This window comes from Scylla paramamosain, unplaced genomic scaffold, assembly GCF_035594125.1.
Source record: "Scylla paramamosain isolate STU-SP2022 unplaced genomic scaffold, ASM3559412v1 Contig69, whole genome shotgun sequence".
Lineage (NCBI taxonomy): Eukaryota > Metazoa > Arthropoda > Malacostraca > Decapoda > Portunidae > Scylla > Scylla paramamosain.
Window position 1 is genome coordinate 430757 of NW_026973734.1, and position 23948 is coordinate 454704.

Consider the following 23948-nt stretch of genomic DNA (forward strand, 5'->3'; position numbering starts at 1 on the left):
TCACTACCAATTTTTTTGCTTTAGCCCACCCTTCTATTTCGAGCTCCTCTGTTGTTACGTATTATATACACCGTGAAAACAGACGGCGTTAAGCCGCTGACTCGGTCAGATGGTTCAAAGGAAGGGCATGTTAAGCTCTCGCAGCAAATGCCTTGATCATCTGGCTCAAGGGTCGCCGTCAGCATTCACCACCAAGGACGTGCTCCAGTCTGAGGAGTATTCCATTGTCAGCTCCCAGGACTGGCGTGGGGACAGATGCATTGAGAAGATCTATTGATATCTTATAAGTAGCAGTCTCAATCAAGCTGCATTGAGGTTAACAACGTCTGAGGAGCATTCCGTGTTCTGTGCTCAGGATATGCTTGTGGGTAGATGCTTTAAGAAAATCTGTTGATATTTTAAAAGTTTAATATTCTTAGCAAGCAGCATTAAAATCAAACAAAGAGAACTTAATATTTGTATTTAATGTGGCGTAAGAAGAAGGATGACGCTGGTAAGGAATAGTTAAATTCTTGTTGGTTTCTTCTTCCTAATCAGTACCTATAGAGAGTTTGCAGACAATGGATTTTTTTTATGTAGATGAGAGATGACCCCGCGGCGTCTGGTCACCTCTAAGGAATCGGTCTACCTGAGTGTTTGGATGACACAACCGAACACTCATGTCTGGCCAAGGTGGGCCTCGCGTTTCTCGCATGATCGTGATTGCCACATCTCATCCCCGCCGTGGAGCGTGATAGTAGTCACAGGAATCATTGTGATCAGACACTCAGACAGGTTGGGGATGGAGAGAGAGAGAGAGAGTGTGTGTGTGTGTGTGTGTGTGTGTGTGTCTTTTGAGGCGAGTTACATTTATTGTTCCCCTAAAGAAACCAAGAACGAAAATAATTAAAAAAGCTTGCTTCATGACACTTGTCTCTAATAATGATAACTGTAGTAGTAGTAATAGTAGTAGTAGTAGTAGTAGTAGTAGTAGTAGTAGTAGTAGTAGTAGTAGTAGTAGTATACCTAACAGTGCCTGATTCGTGGTACGGTAATGGACCTCGTTTCTTCTCGACTTTTTTTTTTATCAAGCTGTATCAAGCTGTACTGACAGGCAAGGTGGTTATCAAGGATGTTTCTATGACTGCATTGATAATTTAACAAGAATTCTGGCCATTCACTGAAGAAGCCACCAGTTAGAACACGACTGTTTATCTCTGTGCCCTTTGAAAATATTCTGCGTGAGAGAAGGAAGTGTTTCAGAATACGAACCAGTATCACACACACACACACACACACACACACACACACTGTCGTCTCATTATTACCAGCTGAGTGTGTCTTGTGGCGGGGCTCAGAAGGAAGGGACACAAAGGGTCGTCTATAATGGAGTGAACATAAAAGCAAGTCACACAATCCCTTTCATTCCTCATAGTAATTAATTAACGCTGACAACATTTCGCACCTTTGTCTTTGTCTCACGATAAACAACAACAACCACTGATACTTTCTTGTACGTGGAAAACTATCATCACATTGTGTTGACATTTTCCTGTTTATTTCCTCGTTCTTTTTATTTATTTATTTCGTTTCCTCTTTCCTCGTCTTTTCCTTCACTTTTGTCTCGTGTTCCTATTTTTCACTTCCGTTGCTTCTTCCTTTCCTTTTCCTTGTTCCTTTTTTCCTTGTCTTTTTCTTTCTCTCATGCGTCGTGTTTCTATTGTTTATCTCCTTTGTCTCTTTTTTTTTTCTCGTTCGTACATTCTTTCCTTCTCCTGTGTCTCTTTTTTCTATTTCCCTCGTCCTTGTTTTTTTTTCTTGCTTGTGTCTTGTCTCATGTGTTTCATTGTTTTGTGTGTGTGTGTGTGTGTGTGTGTGTGTGTGTGTTTCTCAACCTCTCTATTTTTGTTTCTTGGTTTGTGCGTCAACAACAGTTTGCAGGAATGACTGAAGTTCGGCGTCGCAAAAGTGTTTCGTGGCTCGGTCGTGTGGAGAAAACCAAGGCTCGTGTTTTCAAACGCTGTGGAATCTCATAAACTTTCGAAACGTCAAAGGGAGAGAAAAATAAAGTCTTTCTCACGAGTGTTTTCCAAATGATGACGAAGAGTTCTTGTTACACTATCACAAAAATAATGAAAATAACATCGAAACCGCCCGGTAATTTTCATGATAGAGATTAAAACTAGTGAAGGCTGAATCGTTTGAGAATGGACCTGGTTAAGATGGCTGAGCTGGGAGAGACTTACACTATACTGGGCACTACTTCATGTTCTCGGACAGCTGGAAGAACTTGCACACTTTGTAAGTATATATGTGGTAGACACAGGAAACCGTTCATGCAGGATGGCCCACGAAGCACTGAGATACGTAAAAGTAGCAACAATATACAGCACATACAAATCTATACAACAGGCAAAAATACACACGGCACAACACAACACAAATTATTTCCAGAGACAAAATTGTGATCATTGTCAGCCTTGTCAGTGCAGCTTCCACGGTTTTGTTGTCGCGCAGAGAATGTGGTGGCGGGAACTACGCGGCGAGGAGGAGCACGGCTGGTACTTAATGTTCTGGTGAAAGGCGACGGACGTGTTTATCCTCTTATTGTTAAAGCTTCCCTCCTTTTTCTTAGTGATGCTGGAAAGCTGCCCAGACCTGCTCCTTACAGGCTGCTTGTGGCTGTCTTCTTGTTCGTCTTTCTGTTTTTTCTTTCTTCCTTTCTGTCTGTCTGTCTGTCTGCTTGTTTGTATGTATAGGTATGTATGTATGTATCTATGTATATCTGTCTTTATGTCTGGATGTCTGTTTATTTTACCGTCCCTATATGGTTATTTCTCTCTCTCTCTCTCTCTCTCTCTCTCTCTCTCTCTCTCTCTCTCTCTCTCTCTCTCTCTCTCTCTCTCTCTCTCTCTCTCTCTCTCTCTCTCTCTCTCTCTACCACACACACACACACACACACACACACTACAAATATCACAGAGATCGACTTAAAAAAACACGTCAGGAAATCTCACGTGGAAAATGGCGGAAGTGTCTTTGGCCTGAAGGTTGCCTCACTCCAACACTCAGAGGCGATGGTACTTTCTCTCACTTCCCCTGTGATGGTTTAGGCGGCAAGAAGGAAATTTGATGGAGTTTGCACCCTGTGACCCGACATTTGTTACCTTTCAAGTCTCTTCTTCTTCCACCTAATCAAAATAATGGTTTCTAAATGCTCCTTTGAAGTGCTTTTCGTCTCATTTTGCCGATGTGTTTGTTAATTAGGTTCTCATTCATTTTCCTCTATTTTTCTTCGTGGTTTCCTTATGGCTGTAATTTTTTTCCTCTGTAATTTTCTTTACAAAGAGGCAAATAAATGCAGGGCTAGTCTTTTTTCTTGCTTTCTCTATTAACGTCATTATTTTGTTTCTATTTACAGAGGTGAATGTATTTGTCATTACTTCTCATACTTACTCAGGGCGCAGATGAACTGAGCTGCCAGTCTTTCCTTCTTAGTTTCTCTGTGCACAGGTGAATGCAGCCCTTTCTCTTTATTTTCTTACCTTATCTATGCACAGGTAAAGACAACATTCACTATTTACTTTCTTTCTTTATGGCAATTCAATGTATGTCATTTTTGTCTCACTCTTTCTATGAATTACCTCCTCACTCGCTCTCTTATCTTACCTTCTACAGGAACGAAGATGAGTGTTTGTCATAATGCTCACGATGGTCACTTATTTTACTTCCCAGCGTAAAGTAACCCGCTCGTTGTTTACAGGTAACAGTTGTGGCAGCGGAGGGCGAGAGTTTTATCGAGAAAGAAAGAATGAAGATTGAAGAATTTTCACAGTGTTCCAGTATCATAGCAGCGTTTTGCTTTTTATCGTAAAGTAACTCGCATCGGTTTGGCGTTTATAGGTGATAATTATGACATTGAAGTGTTACTGTAGAAGAATTATAGAGAAGACGAGAGGGAAGGTTGAATGTACCAAGAATATTCACCATATTGTAGCATCATGGCCACGTTTTGCTATCCAACGTAAAATAACCCGCATCATTTTGGTGTTTATAGGTGATAAGCATTGCATCGAGGGACACAAATAGGAGAATTATCGAGGAGACCAGAGGGAAGGTTGAAGTGTAAATATATCAAACATATTCACCGTATTCCCGCATCAGGAGTGCGACCTGGTCACATTCAGGCAGTCATATCTCACCTAATTCCATCGACCACATGAATCTTGCGAGGAGGGGAAATCTTCACGACACACATTCTCTGTATGCATGAATTTCAATCTCCAAATTTCCATCTTCACCAGCCGCTCCAGGCGTCGTGTTTCCTGAGCTGCTGACAAGTCTTAGGCCTCGCTGTCCTCTCTGACCTTGAACACCAGGAAAGGCGCCTTGCTCGTACCCTGGACCGCCTTGGGTGTTTTCATTACTATGTTTGTCTTCACGTTTAATTGCCTGCTGAGTTCATTCGGTTCAGCTTATTTCTTTTGGGTTCATGTAAACGTTATTTTTTTTCCGTTCGTTTTTTTATTTATTTATTTATTTATTTTTATTTATTTATTTATTTATTTATTTATTTATTTTTTTTTTTTTTTTTTTTTTGTCCTATCATGCCTGTGCTGTCTTTCGATCCACTACAGAGGAAGTATTTGTGACAATCTTCTTACCGTCCAAGGCTTTACTTTGATTTTCCGGGTTTTAATGTAAGAATGTCTTTGGTCAAGGGCAAAAAAATGTAAAAAAAAAAAAAAAAAGCAAGATGCCAGACCGTAGAGGAGACAACACAAAGACAAGCTCATAATTACCTAGAATTAACTAGTATTACTTTGCCAACAAGTATCATCTTCGCCAGGCACATCACAGAGCCGTGTGTCTCCAGCAGGAGGGCGTACATTGATTGCCACGCTCTTCATCTCACCTTAAAGCTGGGAAGTCTGAGTGTAACTCTGCTCTGTCACAATGGTGGTGTCACAGTGAAAGAGGCGACTCAAGGAAGGGATCTTGTTGCCTGTTCTCGCTGCCTCCGCCACCCATCGCACCGAATCTGTTATGCAAGTCGCTGGGATTCATTAGTGCATTCAATGGAAATGTTAAAATCTTTTCCTGTTACCTTTTCACTTCCGGGAGGGTCGGTAAACTTTTATTTTATTTTACTTTATTTTATTTTATTTTATTTTATTTATTTATTTATTTATTTATTTATTTTTGTTGGCCTTCTGAGGACGACTGTTGAAGCCAGGATTGATAGCACTGCTACAGGCTCATCACTCGCCAGCATTATTCTCGATTAACGTGATAAATGTACTGATGATATTATGTTGCTGTTTATTGCAAGAAAGTCTTCCAGTGACAGTCATATTCTGAGTATGATTGCCTTTGCTCTAATGTTTGAGTTAAATACGTTTTTTTCTTTATTTGTAAATACCAACGTTATCATACGAAATATAATAAATACACCAGCAAATTATACTAACTAAAATATACATCAATGACTTTGATAGTGGAATTAGCAGTGATGTTAGTAAATTTGCGGATGACACAAAGATAGGTAGATTAATTATGTCAGAATCGGATGCCATCGCCTTGCAAGCAGATTTAGAAAGGATGAATGAACGGACGGACAAATGGCAAATGCAGCTTAATATCAATAAATGCAAAATGCTTAGCGTAGGTAGAGGAAACCCACACAATAGGTACACATTAAACAACCAAACTGTGGTAGGTACAGGGTACGAGAAAGATTTAGGAGTTATAGTTAGCTCTGAACTCCGTCTAGGGAAACAATGCATATAAGCCAGAAACAAGGCAAATAGGGTACTAGGATTCATTTTTAGGAGTGTTAAAAGTAGAAGGCCGGAAGTAATATTAAAGTTATACTTGGCGCTGGTCAGACCTCATCTAGACTACGCGGTGCAGTTCTGGTCCCCACATTACAGGAAAGACATAGGTCTATTAGAATCAGTACAGAGGAGAATGACTAAAAGGATACAGGGGATGAGGAGTATTCCTTACGAGGCGAGATTGAAGCTGTTAAATCTACACTCTTTAGAGAGACGTAGGTTAAGAAGGGACCTGATAGAAGTCTTTAAGTGGTATAAGGGTTATAACAAGGGGGACGTCAGCAAAATTCTTAGGATCAGCAACCATGGTAGAAAAAGAAATAACGGGTTCAAACTTGAAAAAATTTCGGTTTAAGAAAGAGATAGGAAGAAATTGGTTCTCAAATAGAGTGGTAGATGAGTGGAACGGACTCAGTAATCATGTTGTTAGTGCTGGGACATTAGGGAGCTTAAAGAGAAGATTAGACGGGTTTATGGATGGGGATGATAGGTGGAAATAGGTAGGTATATTTCATACAGGGACTGCCACGTGTAAGCCTGGTCGCTTCTTGCAGCTTCCCTTATTTCTTATGTTCTTATGTTCTTAATGTAGTAATTATTGTGGAGATCGAAACTTCACTTGACTTTATTCTTTATTCATTGTTTGCAATCATTCATGAGTCTGAAAATGAAGTGAAGATGTCAGTGGCAGGCGCAGTGATAGATATCATTATTTAGTGTTAATAAGCCGAGTATTGTTAAATGGCAGTGATGTTCCCTCTAAGGACTATATTTCCAAACTCTTCTACGCCACAACTCCACTACTTTCAAAGGACTCTACACAGACGAATTTATGCCAGCTTTTTTACGCTGTTTTTATATTTATAGTGACATATTAACACAATTTCCACACCATTAACAGGAGAAACGCTTCATAATACAGCAAATCATCTTTATAGCCTTTGAAAATAGTAGTGATGAAGTTAGGTGGGTTTTTAAGAGTGTTTTATGGTATGAGTGACAGATTAACAAGATTTCTGTATTACTGACACGATAAACTCTTGGGAACATGGTACTCATCTCTGTGGTCTTTGAAAATAGTCGTCGTGAAGTTACATTGGTTTTTAAGAGTGTTTTATATAGTACTAGTGACAGATTAACGAGATACATTACTGACACGAGAAACACTCTTGGGAACATGGTAGTCATCTCTGTGGCCTTTGAAAATACTCGTGGTAAGAGAGTGAAGCGTTGCAGTGTGTTAACTTAGAGTTTGAATTAGTATTGCTAAGGCATGTCTTTATATTGATAATAGCATGACGTGTACTGAAACATTAATACGTAACTGGCATAAACATTTCTTACAGTGGCTAATTAATGATAAGTTTTGAATCCGAAACAGGAACGCAAATTTCGAAATGCTGAAATTAATACCCCTCCTGCACATTATATTAGCAAGGAAAGTAAAATATGGACTCAGTATATCAAAGAATATTTCCTTTCTGGTAGTTATTATTGGGAAACACGCACTGGTTTGCCGCCACACTCAAAGGGCGGTATCACTCCTGGTCTTGGCTCCTGTTTGTTGAAGCCTCTATCAGACAATGAGTCTTGCTCTTCCTCCTCCTTTTTTTTTTTTACTACTACTACTAACTACTACTACTACTACTACTACTACTACTACTACTACTACTACTACTACTACAGGGATGCTCTAAACATATTCATTACAGAGATACGCTAAATATATCCATTACATCTTAACACATCCCTGTGAAGCCTGAACACAACAGTCACAGCGAGAGGTTGACTCCTCCGCCCTGATCCGACAGCCAGCCGCCGAGTTACTGTTTACGGAATGAAGGTTTTCACTAAACGTCCCGCCTTATGGTTTTATTCCCTCGTAAAGGAGATCATCGCTCGCTGCGCCGCTTAATGCATCACCAAGCCTGTCTCGCTCAAGGTTAGAGCTGCGGAACTATCAGAATTAGGCTTACCACTTCTTAACCCTCAGTCTTTGGTTGTCTTGACTTGATCTAACCTAACATAGTAACTAGTAACTCCACTATTAAAGCCGCGGTGCATTATTGTTAGACTTCGTAATTATCAACTCAGAGTCTTTAGTTATCTATTGTGATGTTATGTAACCTGGCTAATACCTGCAGTATCAAAGGTGCTGTGTGTCAGTGTTAGTCTAAGTGCTTTCTATCCTTGAATCTTGAGTACCTTGGAAGTGACAGGTATAAATAGGTGGGTTTGTTTCATACAGGGACCGCCACGTGTAGGCCTGATGGCTTCTTGCAGCTTCCCCTTATTTTTTTGTGCTCTTTCTTTTGTTTTAATCTTAACTCTCTCTCTCTCTCTCTCTCTCTCTCTCTCTCTCTCTCTCTCTCTCTCTCTCTCTCTCTCTCTCTCTCTCTCTCTCTCTCTCTCTCTCTCTCTCCACTAAATGAATCAAATGAAATGCACAAAAGCTGTCAAGTATTTGCCGCCCCACACAGGAATCGCCGTCAGCAGGTGGCGGCGCCTGTGGTGGGGACGCGGGGTAGAGGGAACGGCTTCAATTTTGTCCCAGCCTTTGTCGTAATTGGTTGGGTGAGAAATAGCATTATTGCCCGCTAACTGGGCCGCTGTATGACTTCATGAGATAATATGGATCCGTCACCGTCACCACCACCACCACCACCACCACCACCGCTGTATGACTTCACTGATTGGTTCACGAGATAACATGTATCCGTCACCGCCACCACCACCACCACCACCACCGCTGTATGACTTCAGTGGTTGGATCACGAGATAACATGGATCCGTCACCGCCACCACCACCACCACCACCACCACCATCAATAGCGCTAGCATCGCCACTAGTGATATGCTTGTTTAGCACAGTTTTCTTCTGATTAATACGTAGACGGGGTGTTTATTAACTAAATATTAACTAAATGGATCTCGTTTGACATTTCATCGTTAATTTTATAGTCCCTAACGTGGAATAAATACACAGATGCATTTCAACAGAGATTATTTGAATTCACACTCTACATTACATGAAAGGAACCGTGCAGTTACAACGTAAGAGATCTGGAGCCATGACCCTTGAGTCCGTGACGTGAAATGAATACCTAGATGGAACTCACCAATTAAGAGCCTTTGATTTCATGCTTTGTAACGTTCAATATCACCCACGTGCTTGCCGGGACGGACACGCGCAGCTACAGAGTGAGGTGCTTAGCCAATAATGAACCTTTAGCTCCAAATTTGTATTTTGTTGTGTGAGATGTGATTTCGTGTTCGCTAAAGCTTAATATCATCCACGTTCTCAAGATTTCCTTTTACTCTTTTATTTATTTATTTTTTTTCATGTAATGGCTGCTCTGGCCAAGGACAACGGAAACTGGTAAAAAAAAAAAAAAAAAAAAAAAACTAAAAATGTCAAATCCTAAAAGTGTCAGTCAGGTAACAAGTCGCAGAGTAGAGACAAAACAGCGAATAAAAAACCTTCCAATCCCTCACGTGAAGCTGATACGCAGACAGATTCCAGTAATTAAGGTACCTGATCTCATACTCTCCAACACTCAGCGTCATCAATTGTTTACGAGGAAAGAAAGATGCAGGTGTCGTCTCCAGTGAAGAAAACGTTCCATTGCAATTTCTCTCCTTGCTGTTTCCCTTTGCTGTATCTCTGAGTGGATAATCGCCGTCCAGTGTCAGCGTTCTTTCGTCACGTCCATGTAACGTTAACTATGACCTAAGAGTAATCAACCATCCAACCAGTAGTTCCGTTTTTTTGCCTCACACACACACACACACACACACACACACACACACACACACACACACACACACAAACACACATATACAACAACAACAACAACAACAACAACAACAACAGGGCAAGGCGCCTCAAACCTTTATTCTCAGGTGTGTATCCAGAAACGCTTTGCTTTCTCACCACGACTATTTTCAAGGTCACAGAGATGATGACCCGGGTTTTCAAGCTTGTTTCTTCTCTTATTAATGTAAAAGTGTTGTTAATCTGTCAGTATAACCTTAAAAACCCTTGAAACTCGTGTCACTTCATCGTGACCATTGAAAACAATTATGGTGAGAGAACAAAGTTGCCAGGCTGTTGGGAGACAACGGGAAAGCAACAAGACGAACAAAACCATGTATTTTTTTTTTAACAAAATTCTTGTTTACATCCAAAACTTATGTGTTATGTGTTTTGAAAAGCAAGCGCAATTAAAAGGCGCCAAAATTGAGGACTTGAGCGTGCGGGGGTAGGAAGGAAGGGAGAAAGGTGACGTGCCTTGCAGTACTGACACACACACACACACACACACACACACACACACAGGGCAGTTATACACTTAAACGCGCGCGCGCACACACACACACACACACACACACACACACACACATGCAGGGCAGTTATACACTTAAACGCGCGTGCACGCACACACACACAAATAGAACAGTTACAGACACACACACACAAACACACGCACACAGAGGGCAGACACACGCACACACACACACACACAAACACACACACACACAGAGGGCAGACACACACACACACACACACACACACCACAGTATCCTTGGCGCCCAGTCCTGCCGAGCCCCGCCGAGCCCAGCCCAGCCCTGTCTCTGCTATGGTAACACTCTCTCCCCGTCAATATTTACCGTAAATTTCAATATTTCCAGCAGTTTCCAGGTGTTTTCTAGACTTGGGATATATAGTACTAGGAGAAGGAAGAAGGTGAAGGGTAGAGGAAGAGTATGCAGGGTAGGAAAAGGGAAGAGGTACTGAGGAAAGGAGGAAAAAAAAAAAATCGGCGCTGTATCATTATTCTTTCCTTTGTATTGATGGAGTTGGCATTTTTTTTTATTTTTGATTTATTAATAGGAAACTATAACAAGTAATGACACATAATGAAATCCAGTCTAGATGTGTTTTTGTTTGTCGAAAATAAACCGGTTCGTCATTTTATATATTTTTACATTTTTTTTTTTATTAGCACGCCTAAGATTGTATTGGTATTGGATTTAAGACTTAAAAAATATAAGAAACATGTATCAAGTAATAATATTCAATAAAATCTAGTCTAGCAATGCGTATTTTCAAATTTAACATACGTCCGTTGCTAAAATGAAAAAAAAACTATTTTCTTTATACGACGATCAATTCGTGTTTCTTTTTTATTTGTCTGGAAAGGGAAAAAAAATTGTGTTCAGAATATATAATAGGATTTAGTTTGGCTGTGTTTTGTTTCTAGATATTATAATGTTTTTGTAGCACCGTTCGTAAATAATACAGATTTTGGGGGGATATTTCGTTATTATTACTGAGTTCGGTAATCTTTTTATATTTTGGGTATTAGCTGAAGTAAACGGCGAGTCAGAATTTGTAGTGCATTCCAGTCTGGGCGTCTTCTTTCTTCTCGCGATTTTCAAAGTGAATTACGTTACGTAAATATAGGTGCAGTCCCGTTCAGAGCGTCTCGTCTCGTCTACCACCAACACAATCAGGACCCAGACCGAGACCTTCCCTCCTACCAGTCTGTCTCTCTTCGTCAACATTTCCCTCATTTTCCAGGGGTTTCCGGCCCAAGTATGAAATGCGTAGATTGCTGTAGTGGGAAGAGGAAAAAAGTGAGGAATAGAGGAGGAAGAGGAAGAAGGAAGGAAGAATGAAGGGAAGTAACGGTGGAGTGATGGTGGTAGTAGTAGTAGTAGTAGTAGTAGTGGGAAGAGGAGGATGAGGAGGAGGACGAAAAGAAGAAAATGACGAATAGGAGAGGAGAAAAAAAAGAAGGAGGAATGAAGGGGGCGCAAATGATTTTGTGGTGTGGTGGTGTGATATGGTGGTGTGGTGTAGCGAAGCATTCATGAATTAAGGGTGGAGGAGGCGCACCTGCAGGCGCAGGCTGGCAGGGCGGCAGGAGGCGCCTGGCCCTGCCCTGTGCTGTGTTGTGAAGACGGAAAGCCGCTGAGTGTGAGATGGAATACTTAACTTTCCTTTCTTTTATGATGGGTTGCTAAAAGCTGATTCTTGTGGTGGAGGAGGACATGTTTAAGTGCTGTAGAGACAGTGAATGGCGTTGAATTATAGGTATATTTTGGAAAAGATAGATGTGTCAGAGGTGAAAATAAGCTTATGGTCAGTATGAGAGTTTCCAAGGGAAGCGGCTCACAAACAAACAAACAGTACTTCATTGTTGAGACATAAATGATGCACGCCTTTCTCTCACGATCTGAGAACGCCGTGTGGAGGCGCGCCAAAACATTATTATTTAACCACACACACACACACACACACACACACACACACACACACACACACACACACACACACAGCAAGCTGGCGCTGCTTGGACATTCAATTCGTGGGCCACTTTGCGCGCCTCGCCCAGTGGTCGCGGGAATTTCATCAAGCGCCTCGTGGGCAGCAGTGTGAGCGGCACGCGAGGCCAGGCCCTGTGTGCCGCCGTGCGCCTTGCTCGCCTGGCATTTCTTTTGTCAGGAATTTGGCATCGATAGTGTTGTCAGTAATTCCATAATGTGCAGCATTTGGTCTGTCTCAAGTAACAAAATAATGAAATGGAATGTGTTTGAAGAGCACTGCGGTCTTGGCTCTTACACTTTTCAGTAGAAAGCATTATTGCATGAAGTGTTATGTATGAACAGCCCGACACCATAAAACAGGCATATCACCACCACCACCACCACCACCACCACCACCTCATCCTTCCCTCCCAGTCCTTCCCATCCTCCATCACATTAGCTTCTTTTTATATCGCGTTTACAGTTCGGGAACCTCCGCTTGGTTCTCTCTCTCTCTCTCTCTCTCTCTCTCTCTCTCTCTCTCTCTGTGATGGGTGACACACTGCTGAGTGGCGGCTCGTGAGGATGAAGGGATGACAAGTTTCCCAGGAGGGCGATCACTCCCCATCCTCTTCCCTTAACCTCCCAGTAACCCTCGTCACTCCTCTGCAGGCTCCCATTCACTCCCCATCCTCTTCCCTTAACCTCCCAGTAACCCTCGTCACTCCTCTGCAGGCTCCCATTCACTCCCCATCCTCTTCCCTCATCTTTTCAGTAACCCTCAGTAACCGCTCTTAAGACAGGGTGGAATTAAAAGCTTTTCGTCTTATCAACTCCTTCTCTTCTGATCTTGCTAACTACATGCCTCCCCTCCTCCCGCGGCCTCGCTGCACAAGACTTTCTTCTTTCTCTCACCCCTATTCTGTCCACCTTTCTAATGCAAGAGTTAACCAGTATTCTCAGTCATTCATCCCTTTCTCTGGTAAACTCTGGAACTCCCTGCCTGCTTCTGTATTTCCACTTGTTATGACTTGAACTGTTTCAAGACACTTATGCTGTCATTTTTTACTACCGCCTTGGCCTCTGTTCGGGGACCTTCACCTCAGTGCCTCGTCACTCCTCTGCAGGTTTACAATTCCTCTCTGTCTCCCTGTTTTTTTTTTTTTTCTCTCTCTCTCTTTTGTTTTATCCTCCTCCGGGTTTTCTCCGTCTCTCTTCCTTCTAATTCCTGTCCCGCTCACCACTTTGTAATTGTTGTCCCTTTTGACTCGCTCCTATTGCCTTTCAACCAGTGACTACATCATACCGCACTTTGCTCTCCTTGCATTGATAATCACTTCTGTATTCATTTTTTTTCTCAGTGTGTCACTTTCACCTCCCTGTTAGTCTCCTTTAATCCTGATAAAAACTCTTGCCCTGATCTTCTTCACCTGCACTCTTGTTCCTCTTAACACTTTCCTGAATAATCTACGTGGTAACCTTCCTCTCAACTACTCATTATATTGGCTTCTCTTTCATCACTTGGATCTTCTTATACATATTTCAGGTCGTCCCTTCCTAAACCATTAAGGTGTTATGGCTCCCCTTCTCTTCCTCTTCCTCCCAGCTCCTCAGTAGCGCCGCCACCCTCCTCCACTCACGTCTTATCCTCTCACCACGGAAAAATAGGACCTCGCCCACTCCTTCCGTTACTGTCTCCCTCTCCCTCTCCCTCCACCCCTTCCTCTCCCTCTCCTTCCACTCCTCCCTCTCCCTCTCCCTTCTCCACTGTTCCCTCTCCCTGCTTCATCCCTCCCACTCCCTCTCTCTTGCGCGCAGTACAGTCATGGTTGCTGGTCACAGTATTATTTAATAAGGAGCACACTGGGTTATTTTCCAGCCCGTGAGCGCCTCTTCTCGTGCAGTTCTTGTCCCCACACACACAGTCTGGATCAGGAAGACACCGCACGCCGCCAGATGGCATTACAACACTGCCTGTTGCTCATTGCTCGAGGCGACTGGTTCGGAGCCTCGTGAAGTCTCGCACACCAGCGAGCCCTTAATGCCAGACTCTGCCGCTGTGAGGCTTGACATTGTAAAAAGTGTTCACGCTTATATAACACGTTCAGTTCTTGCTAGAAAAATATATATTGCGTAGTTATCAGCACGTAATGGTGACAGGAAGATGACGGAGCTGTGGAACACTAAGAGAGAGAGAGGCTGGACGGCACGGGAACCAATCACAAGTCGGTATCACCGGGGAAGGAGCAGCAGCAGTCGAGTGTTGTGTGGTTCGTGTGTGTGTGTGTGTTGTCGACGTCGTGATGAACGGAAGTGGTCGCGGCTTATCTTCGCCATCCGGGGTCACACGCCGGCCATCTTGCTTCGCGGAAGAGACAAAGGTACAGTGCCTCAGATGAGCGGCCGCCATTACGCCAAGAGATGGATGTGTGCTCGTAGCTGTGTGGCCTCGCCTGTCTTGCCGTTGGGTTGCCATGAGGCGCCCGCCTCGTCCGGTGGAGTAGGGGAGACGACGTTATGTCATCATTGGGAGAGAGAGAGAGAGAGACAGAGAGAGAGAGAGAGAGAGTGGCTGGGGAGAAGAGGAGAGAACAGGATAAAAGAAAGAATGAGGATGAGACAACAGACAGTAATGCGATGAGCTCTCTCTCTCTCTCTCTCTCTCTCTCTCTCTCTCTCTCTCTCTCTCTCTCACACACACACACACACACACACACACACACACAGCTGTGATCCTTAAGAGCCAAATAACGGCGTAAATCTCTCCCTTTACGTGAACCAAATTGCTCGTCTGTTCTTTTCAGAAAGTTTCTGATCCTAGTGAAGCTTGATCGGAAACTTGCTACTTTTTACTGAACAGGTTTTTGTTGTCTTCAAAGTTAAAACGATCAGGTTTCTTTTTTCTTCTCTTCTGCGTCTTTTTTTTTTCTTCCTCCTTGTTTTTGTCATACAGAGCGAAATGGGATACTGAAGGCAAAATGAAGTAATTTTTTTTCGGATCACCTGAAGATCCGCCACCCCAGCCGCACTCGGGGTGGCAGATCTTCAGGTGAGACAATCTGGGGTGGCGGATCTTCAGGTGATCCCATACTTTTAATGAAGTAAACTTTTTTCTGCATTTTTTTATATCCACTCGGTTTTTTAATGCGTTCATGTTGTTAGGTTAGGTTAGGTTAGGTTAGGCTAACCTAACCTAACCTAACCTAACCTAACCTAAGCAAGTGAGAGAGTCTGGGGTGGCGGATCTTCAGGTGAGACAATCTGGGGTGGCGGATCTTCAGGTGATCCCTGTGGGGTGGCGGATCTTCAGGTGATCCTTTTTTTTTTTCTTTTTGTTTTGTAGCGTTAATGTGATTTTGACTGGTTTTCGTAATTACTCCCATTTCTATTATTATTATTATTATTATTATTATTATTATTATTATTATTATTATCATTATTATTGTTGTTGTTGTTGTTGTTGTTGTTGTCTTAGCTTACACTTATTATTGTTTTCCCTCATTCCTCCTCGGCCAGACCTGCGCCTTCCTGTCCTCATCATCTTACTTCACATCTTCATCTTCCTGAAGGCTGTGCACTTTCCCTCCCGCTCCTCTCTTTCACAAGTCGTCTGCTGAACAATTTCACATCCAGTTACTCTTCACGAGACTTACAATTTCCTGAAAGATTACACCACAAAGAGGGTAAATACAACTCGGCGAAGGAGATGGTGACTTGCATATAGAAGGGAAATTAATTCTAAAGGGAAAAGAAATTATATTCTCTGTTTAACATTTTTGTTTGCTACCAAGTTTGGCAATATTCTTTTCCTCATTTTTTTATTTATTTATTTTTTTATTTTTTTCGTTTTATTTACGTTATTTTTTCCTTCCGATGTTAAGCGATAAGGACGAGGCTGTTCATTTCACTCGCTTCCTTGGAAAAAAAAAAAAAGTCAGCCCTTCATTCGTCTCGTCTGAGGCAGTGATTTAGTTGGACATTAATTCTTTGCTTCGAGAGAAAATCCAGAGCTTCAGCTTTTGTTTGGCCTCTCGAAACACTTCATGAAGGACAAGAGTTGTGCTGAGAAAAGGAGAGATGGCGGGGGAGAGGGAAAAACGGGATTGAAATGAAAGTAAGAGAGAGAGGATGAGACGAGACATTGGTGCGATGGGGTGATTGAGAATGAAATCGAGAAGAAAAGGGGAGTGATTAATGAACGAGGAGGAGGAGGAGGAGGAGGAGGAGGAGGAGGAGGTGGCATGGCTATTGGAGAGGAAAGCTGGTGCTCCTTGGCCCCATTGGCGGAGAAGCTGCGAGATCCTTTGTGAGATTTATTATTGCCGCCAGTGTGTGTGTGTGTGTGTGTGTGTGTGTGTGTGTGCACTGAAAAGAATTATGGACAATGGAGAAATTGTAGCGGGGAAGGAATCAGAAGTGAGTCTGATAGCGTTTTTTTCCGCCTAAGGCAACGTAATAAATATGAAGAAGCGAGATGTTCTTATTAACAAATGACTAGAATGTTGCGTTCATGAAAGACAAATGGAGGATGAAAACTACGTAAGGGACAAAAATCATAGCTATCCACACACACACACACACACACTGAACCCGTCTAAGCTTGGGCTGGAAAGAGGGAAAGTTTTGGCAATGTTTTACCAGACTGGAGAATTACGGACAAGGGGCGGCGTGCTGCTCCTGGCCGTGGTGATGGAGCACTTCCTAGTCAACGCCGCCGTGGTCTTTGTCATAATACATAATTATATAAATCTAGACTGTATTGAATGTACCTATGTATGCAGATTAAGTGTGTCTTTATGTACACGTGCCGCCTATTGATTCAATGAGCCTTTACTAATTTATTCAATCTTCTTCCTCGAATCATCGCCAGAAAACAAAGGCGTAAATTTCACCTTCCGGTTTCTAGCACTCCCTCTGCCACAGTGAATGTCACACACACACACACACACACACACACACACACACACACACACACACACACACACACACACACACACACTGTCGTCAGAGAGAGAGAGAGAGAGAGAGAGAGAGAGAGAGAGAGAGAGAGAGAGAGAGAGAGAGAGAGAGAGGTGATTTGATTTGATTAATTTATTACGCAAATAACGTCAGACATCATAAGATAGAGAAACTTAATTACTGTTGCAAGCTAAAGCAAATGGTACGCTCACACACTCACCATTCGTGCACCCCACCCACCAATCCACACTCACACAAAAGCAACCGATGCCACGCAGGGCACAGGGCATCAGGAAAAGCCACTAAATCGAGGGTAACGCACGAGAATCTCATCGAGATAATCGGGCACCAGAATATGACGACAGACAGCATCCAGCGGCAAACCTTGGGTTAGGAGGTGCCGAACAGTGGGGCACACCAGGCAGTAGTGCTCGATGGTGTTGGCAAGCGGTGTGCGGCACAAGCGACACTCTGTGAAGGGAGGCTCGCCCTGTACCCCGGCAATCTGCCACGGCGGGCGGTAGCCCAACCGCAGACGCGCCGAGACAATGTTGTGCCACCGAACCGTAAGACCCCGGCAACGGTACGTGTACTTGTGGCGGCAGACCATGATATGATGGTGATCATGTTGACCATGACCATGTTGATGGTGATACTGTGGGGCCTGTCAGTATCCTTGCGACGCCGCATAGGTAGGAGAGCGGCGGGGAGCGCTGGAGAGGTGACATGGCAGGGAGAGAGGACGACCATCACCATGCGGAGGTAGGCGGCAGGCATCCTTCGCTAGGCGGTCAGCTGTAGCATTGTGACGTAAACCAACATGATATATTACCAATATAAACTTGACACACACATTGCGAGCAGTCATTAATGCTAAAAAGGAAAGAATCTGTTGAACTACTATTAGGTGGGTGGGACGGGTAGCAGAAAGGGACTGAAGGGCCTTTGAGTCACAAATAACAACTGCATTCACTCCCCTCTGACACACGAGGCTAACAGCATTCAGGATAGCATAGAGCTCACACAACGTTGAGCTGGAGTGGTTTCCGAGCCGACGGCCGACCCAGCCACCTGGAGGTGGTTCCAAGTCAGGTGAGAAAACCGCACCACCAGCCGCTCCATCCGACTGGAGAGACCCGTCAGTGTAGAGGCGATGAGCTGTGATGGAGGACGTCACTGTCGCCACGTGTTCCAAGGCCAGCTGCAGCTGGAGAGGAGGCGGATCTGACTTGGTTGTAGGGGTAAAGCTCACCTCAGGCGCTGGTAGCATCCACGGGGGTGGGCCTGGGGACACGGCAGCGGCAGAAACTTGCAAATTAAGGCTCCCGAGCAGAGAGGAAACAGACACAATAAGTCGGCGACCAGTGGGCAGAATAGGAGGGACTGGTGGAGTAGGGCCAAGAGAGGTCCTGATCAGCTGCGTGTAGTGTGGCGAGAGAAGTGGAAAGTGAAGACACTTGACTGTGAGGCAAGTAACATTTGAATATATTCTATCAACTAAGGGCGGGAGCCTCAATTCACGCTGCATGTTTACAATCCTGGTGGTCACGGGGCACCCAACAATGATTCTCATCGCTCTATTCTGAAAAATTTGCAGAGGCTCTAAAGCAGCCTGAGGTAGTTGAATCAAGGCAGGGGAGAGATAATCAACAACAGAGCGAATGAAAGTGACAGAGATAGTACTGGTCACAAAAACGCAGATGCTGGAGGACTTGTTGGTGAGCCACTGAAGAGGGCGAAGTCGTCGCTGGAGACGATCCAATAGGTCACTAATGATGGGATGGGGCTGACGCCGGGCAGGGAGGACTGCTGAGATCTTGACTGGAGCTCCGAGGTAGCTGTACTGAGAGAATAGGGGGATGACGCTGCCACCAAAGGTGAAGTCCGGCAGTGCAACAGGGGGCCTGTTCCTGATACCCTGTGCCCTGCGTGGCATCGGTTGCTTTTGTGTGAGTGTGGATTGGTGGGTGTGGTGCGCGAATGAGAGTGTGTGAGTGCACCATTTGCTTTAGCTGACAACTGTAATTAATTATCTCCATCTTATGGTGGCTGAGTCACGAACTGGAGTGTCGGAGAGATGCAAGACATCCAGCCAGGCGAGGGGAAAAAAGGCGCCGTGAAGTTGTGGTGTTTGCAACTCAAAGGCTCTCCACTGAAATAGCAAATAGCGACTTTATTTGACGGGAGGAAAAAAAGTTATAGTATGGCTTTTATAATGCTATTTTTTGAAAGAGTGGATGTGATGTTGGAAAGGAAGATGGCGGACAGACGTTCCTTGATTTTTATTTGATACCTTGCGTAGTTTAACTTCGTATTTTTCATATTCCTTTCAGTGCAATTTCTACGCTTTATTTAGGTCAAAGCTGCCTTAACATCAGCTCGACACTCAATGCAATAAATATGCACACATAAAAAAAAAAATATACATTAAGGCTGTACTAAGGTAGAATATAACAACCATGCTGATAATCCCTTTTCTTTGCAGGTAAGTGTGCCGTCACCTGTGTTCACGGAGGTCAAGGTAAGAAGCCACTGACCCACCACTCCTGCCCGCCACTCCGTCTGCTCGCCTTCACTTGGGTTCGGTGGAGGTGTTTCATCGTCTTCGTTAAGACCTTGATTCGAGCGGAAAAGCTTTGGTCTTCCGCGAGTCCATAGTAACTGCGACCCGTCTGAATTGACTAGCAGTACTTGGTTTAATTTCGAGCAATACGGCAAGGTCTGAGGTCTGTAAGGATACCTACTGGGCAGCTCAGTAGCCTATTCACGGCCAGGCAGGCAGACAGAACAACACTTCTTTAAGTCAGGCCGCAGCAGTCATTGCCTCCTCCGGTCAGGGTCCAGAAAAGTTTGTAACGAGGGATCACTGGAGGCTGATAGGCGTTAGCAGAGTTGTCATCTGTGGTGTGTAGAGACTGGCGGAGTTCCGGTACAAACCAATGGGAAAATAAGCACGCTAGGTATCAGAGTCAACAGAGACTGAGGTGAAGTGAAGAGGGAAGGTGTGCACTTTGTGGTTGCCGGCAGAGAGAGAGAGAGAGAGAGAGAGAGAGAGAGAGAATGGTGGGGAAGGAGAGAATTGCCAATATGACGTGTGGGGAAGTCAGAGAGTGTTGGATGAAAAAATAAACTACAAACTACTGCGATGATGGTGATTTGCTCCGAACGAGACTAAGACGACTTTACATAAGGAAAATTGCGGCCTATTAACTGCTAACAAACTTTTCCTGGGATGTGGCGGGCGGGATAGCCATTATTACCACATCTGAGTGTGTCTGTGTGTGTGTGTGTGTGTTTGGGTGCGTTTGGGTTGCCATCTCGTGTCGTTGGTGCTTCGGATAATGAATCCCGTGTTTCACTTTGGCTTTGACTGCTTGAGGAGGCGGCGCTGCTTGAGGAGGCGGCGCAGTGTTCCTAAGTATCGTGTTAACTCCCACTACCGACAGACAGACAGTGTTGCATGTCTCACCGAACGTCACACAAAGAGCCACGTGCATGCTGCTCATTACCCTCAACTCTTATGACCATGATTCAGTTAAAACAGTGAAGGTATAACATGAATCTTTAATTAAATTACTTGCTGTAAACAAGCAATCCTCCCTTGCAAGTGGTCCCCTGTAAAAACACTTAATGAGACGCGCGGCTCTTTGATGTGCTCGTAAAAAAAAACCATTGCAGTTTCATATACAAACGAACACGGCGTGTGGCGTGGACCTCCTGCAGGCACAGGCACGGCTATAAACTAGTATATAAGCGAAACGTGTCGCGCCAGACCCGCTAACACATACACGGATCACACAACACAGCCAGCCAGCCACGCGGCAGTGTTGAACAGGCCCAAGGCAAGGCTGTTCGCTTCATCATTCTCTCTCTCTCTCTCTCTCTCTCTCTCTCTCTCTCTCTCTCTCTCTCTCTCTCTGTTAAAGGTTAGAATAATGTAAAATGTAATGCAAACCTTTCATTTAACGACGGGAACATTTCATTGTGTGGCGACAGTTGCTCGATGTAAGTAATGAACCACAAATTAGGCAAAGTGTTAACATATTGGTGGAGACTGCTTGAGTTAGATATGAGGTAATGGAAACACGTTCGCTCGGGAGAAGCAGTTAATGCAAACCCACCACATGAATCTGAAAGCAAGGGGCTGCTGCTGATGAGAAGCATTGCTTTTCATAAACACGTAGTATCATGGGAAGGATTTGCAGCATTTTTCAGGAAGCGTGTGCTCGGTGTACTGACAGGTCGTGCTGGTGAATTAGTGAATGCCACTCTTGAATAACTTGTGCAACATGACGACATGAAAACGTAGAAATCTCTCTCTCTCTCTCTCTCTCTCTCTCTCTCTCTCTCTCTCTCTCTCTCTCTCTCTCTCTCTCTCTCACTGCCGTGGCGTCTTAGGTGTTCTATTTTTCCGTGGCGGGAAGAAGGATGTGAACACGCTCATTACTGAGAAACGTTTTTCATCCTGGCATGTCAAATTGTTGTTATGAAACACACACACACACACACACACACACACACACACACACACACACACACACACACACACACACACACACACACACACACACACACACACACACACACACACACACACACACAACAACAACAATAATAACAACAACATAATTGAAGGGGGTCATATTGGTGTAATAATACTCACGGTACAAACATAGGTACGAATATTGGAGCCAATTACGTTAATTATGGCGCTCGCTGTTTCCTGCTTGCTTAGGAATGAGGTAAACATTTATAATTATTAATGCATCAATCAAATTAGTGAGACTTTATTTTTTATTTGCATGTGTGTGTGTGTGTGTGTGTGTGTGTGTGTGTGTGTGTGTGTGTGTGTGTGTGTGTGTGGGTCTAAGGAGAGGACGCAAATACTACAGTGGTGAATACCTCATCGCGGCGTGAGGCGGGATTCCTACAGCTGAAAGTCGCGGCAAAAGCGAACATGGTGGGGGTGTGGCGGAGAATTTCACGGCAACAGCAGGAGCAGTCCCCGAGCGTCTAGGCATGAATAGTACATCACCCAATTACACACCAGACTCCCTCCCTCCCTCCCTCCCTCCGTTCGTCCGTCTGTCCGTCCTTGCCTCTCTCCTTGCCTCGCTAGTTGTGTTGCCTCGTGATGAGTTCCTGAACATTCCAGGCTGCGTAACAAGTGTTTTAGTAAAGTGATACTGGCTACAGCTTATCTGGCCACGCAGGAGAGAGAGAGAGAGAGAGAGAGAGAGAGAGAGAGAGAGAGAGAGAGAGAGAGAGAGAGAGAGAGAGAGAATATGTATTTTTCCAAGCAGACGTGTTTTAGACAGAATTATGTAACACCTTCCATTAATTAATTAATGCGAATTACCACGCGGGGAATCACTGCCAAGCTTCACTCACAGTGCTGTTCCATCTTTCCACATTTGCTCCCTTGTTTTTTTTTTCAGATTTCGTTATTTTTCATCCTTGTGCCTTTTTTATTCATTTTTTAAATTTTTTTTTTATTTTCGTTCTTAACTAATATTTCATTATCCGTATTCCTTTCTTACTTTTCACAATTTTCAAACCAAACTCACCATGCCTACACTCCTTTCTTTCTCACCACCACACCGCACCCCTCATTCCTTCCGCCCTCCAGCAGCAAGCCTCTAGGAACTTTCCCGCAGCCCACCGACGTCCACCCACGCTGATTTATGTGCGCACATTCCAGGCGGCTGAAGGATGGTAATGAGTGAGGGGAGGGGCTTGGAGAGGAGGAGGAGGAGGAGGAGGAGGAGGAGGTGGGGAGGATTTTTTTTTGAGTAGTGAGCTTATCTCTTGGTCAGAGTACACCTGGCCGCGTGTTTAAGTTAAGGTCCAATTAGCATTAACCAGGTGAGGGAGATGAAGAGGGATGCGCCGCCTGCCGTCTTTGCTTTTAACTTTACCCTAACGCTAAGAGAGGGAGAGAGAGAGAGAGAGAGAGAGAGAGAGAGAGAGAGAGAGAGAGAGAGAGAGAGAGAGAGAGAGAGAGAGCACGGTGTGGATAACAAGGGTGTGTTCAATTTTTTGTACTGTGTTGCATTGTACAGCCGCTTCTTGGGTTATGGCTCAAGGTACACCCGGTGCTGCCGCTGCCTCAGTGCTTCGTCTCTTTTTGCTGTGTAACGTTTCTTGAGAACATAAAAACAAAAGAAATAAGGGAAGCTGCAAGAAGCGACCAGGCTTACACGTGGCAGTCCCTGTACGAAATATACCTACCTATTTCCACCTATCATCCCCATGGTTACTGTTCTTCTCTCAACTTGCAGAGTGCATTGTTTTCCATTGATTGCCTCAAGTCTCAACGGCTGATTGGCAACACTGATTCTAAGAATACATACGCAGTGTTTTGTGTGAATTGTTGTATTAAAAGCTTAAATAAATTACTTTGCTTCTTATATGAAAGATTTCTCTCATTTTGTGTCATTTTTCCTCGTTTACTCTCTCTCATTTATCGTGCAGTAATCCGTGATCACTTTGTCCAGTCGCCCTGTATCCTTCTCCGCCCCTCGTTCCCAGCACAGAGGGACTCGGAGAAGCACAGAAATCCATACCATTCCCAAGCCTCTGACGGAGCCTTTAAAACCACCAGTCAGCGATGGCTTTCCCCGTCAACGCGGCGGTCACAATAGAGGCAGAAAATGGCTACAACTTTAATCAGTAATCAAGTAAAACTATCCAGCCCCTCGACCCAGACACAGACCTGGCACACAGAGCTATACCAGGTGACATCGATAGCGGGCACGCTGAGAACTGGCTTCTTAACATCTTTCTCTGCCTTGGCTTAGTTCAGAGCAGTGTCATTGCCAGTCCTTGCCACGATGACGCAGGCAACCTTCCCTCGTCCCC

The 23948-nt window shown here is 44.1% G+C and overlaps 1 long non-coding RNA gene across 8 annotated transcripts in view; it reads left to right on the top strand.

Moving 5' to 3' along the window:
- The window catches only part of LOC135098588 (uncharacterized), an 85008-nt gene extending 63333 nt beyond the window's left edge, over positions 1–21675 (top strand). For 3 of the 8 annotated variants that reach the window (XR_010267143.1, XR_010267144.1, XR_010267142.1), the window contains exon 5: positions 4284–4466. This is a non-coding gene — a long non-coding RNA (uncharacterized LOC135098588). Of the gene's footprint in view, positions 1–4283; positions 4478–4828; positions 5024–7627; positions 7778–8296; positions 8702–19572 lie in introns of those variants that run through there. The other 5 variants (XR_010267148.1, XR_010267146.1, XR_010267147.1 and 2 more) reach the window with 5 other exon arrangements.
- The last annotated feature ends 2273 nt before the right edge of the window (positions 21676–23948 follow it).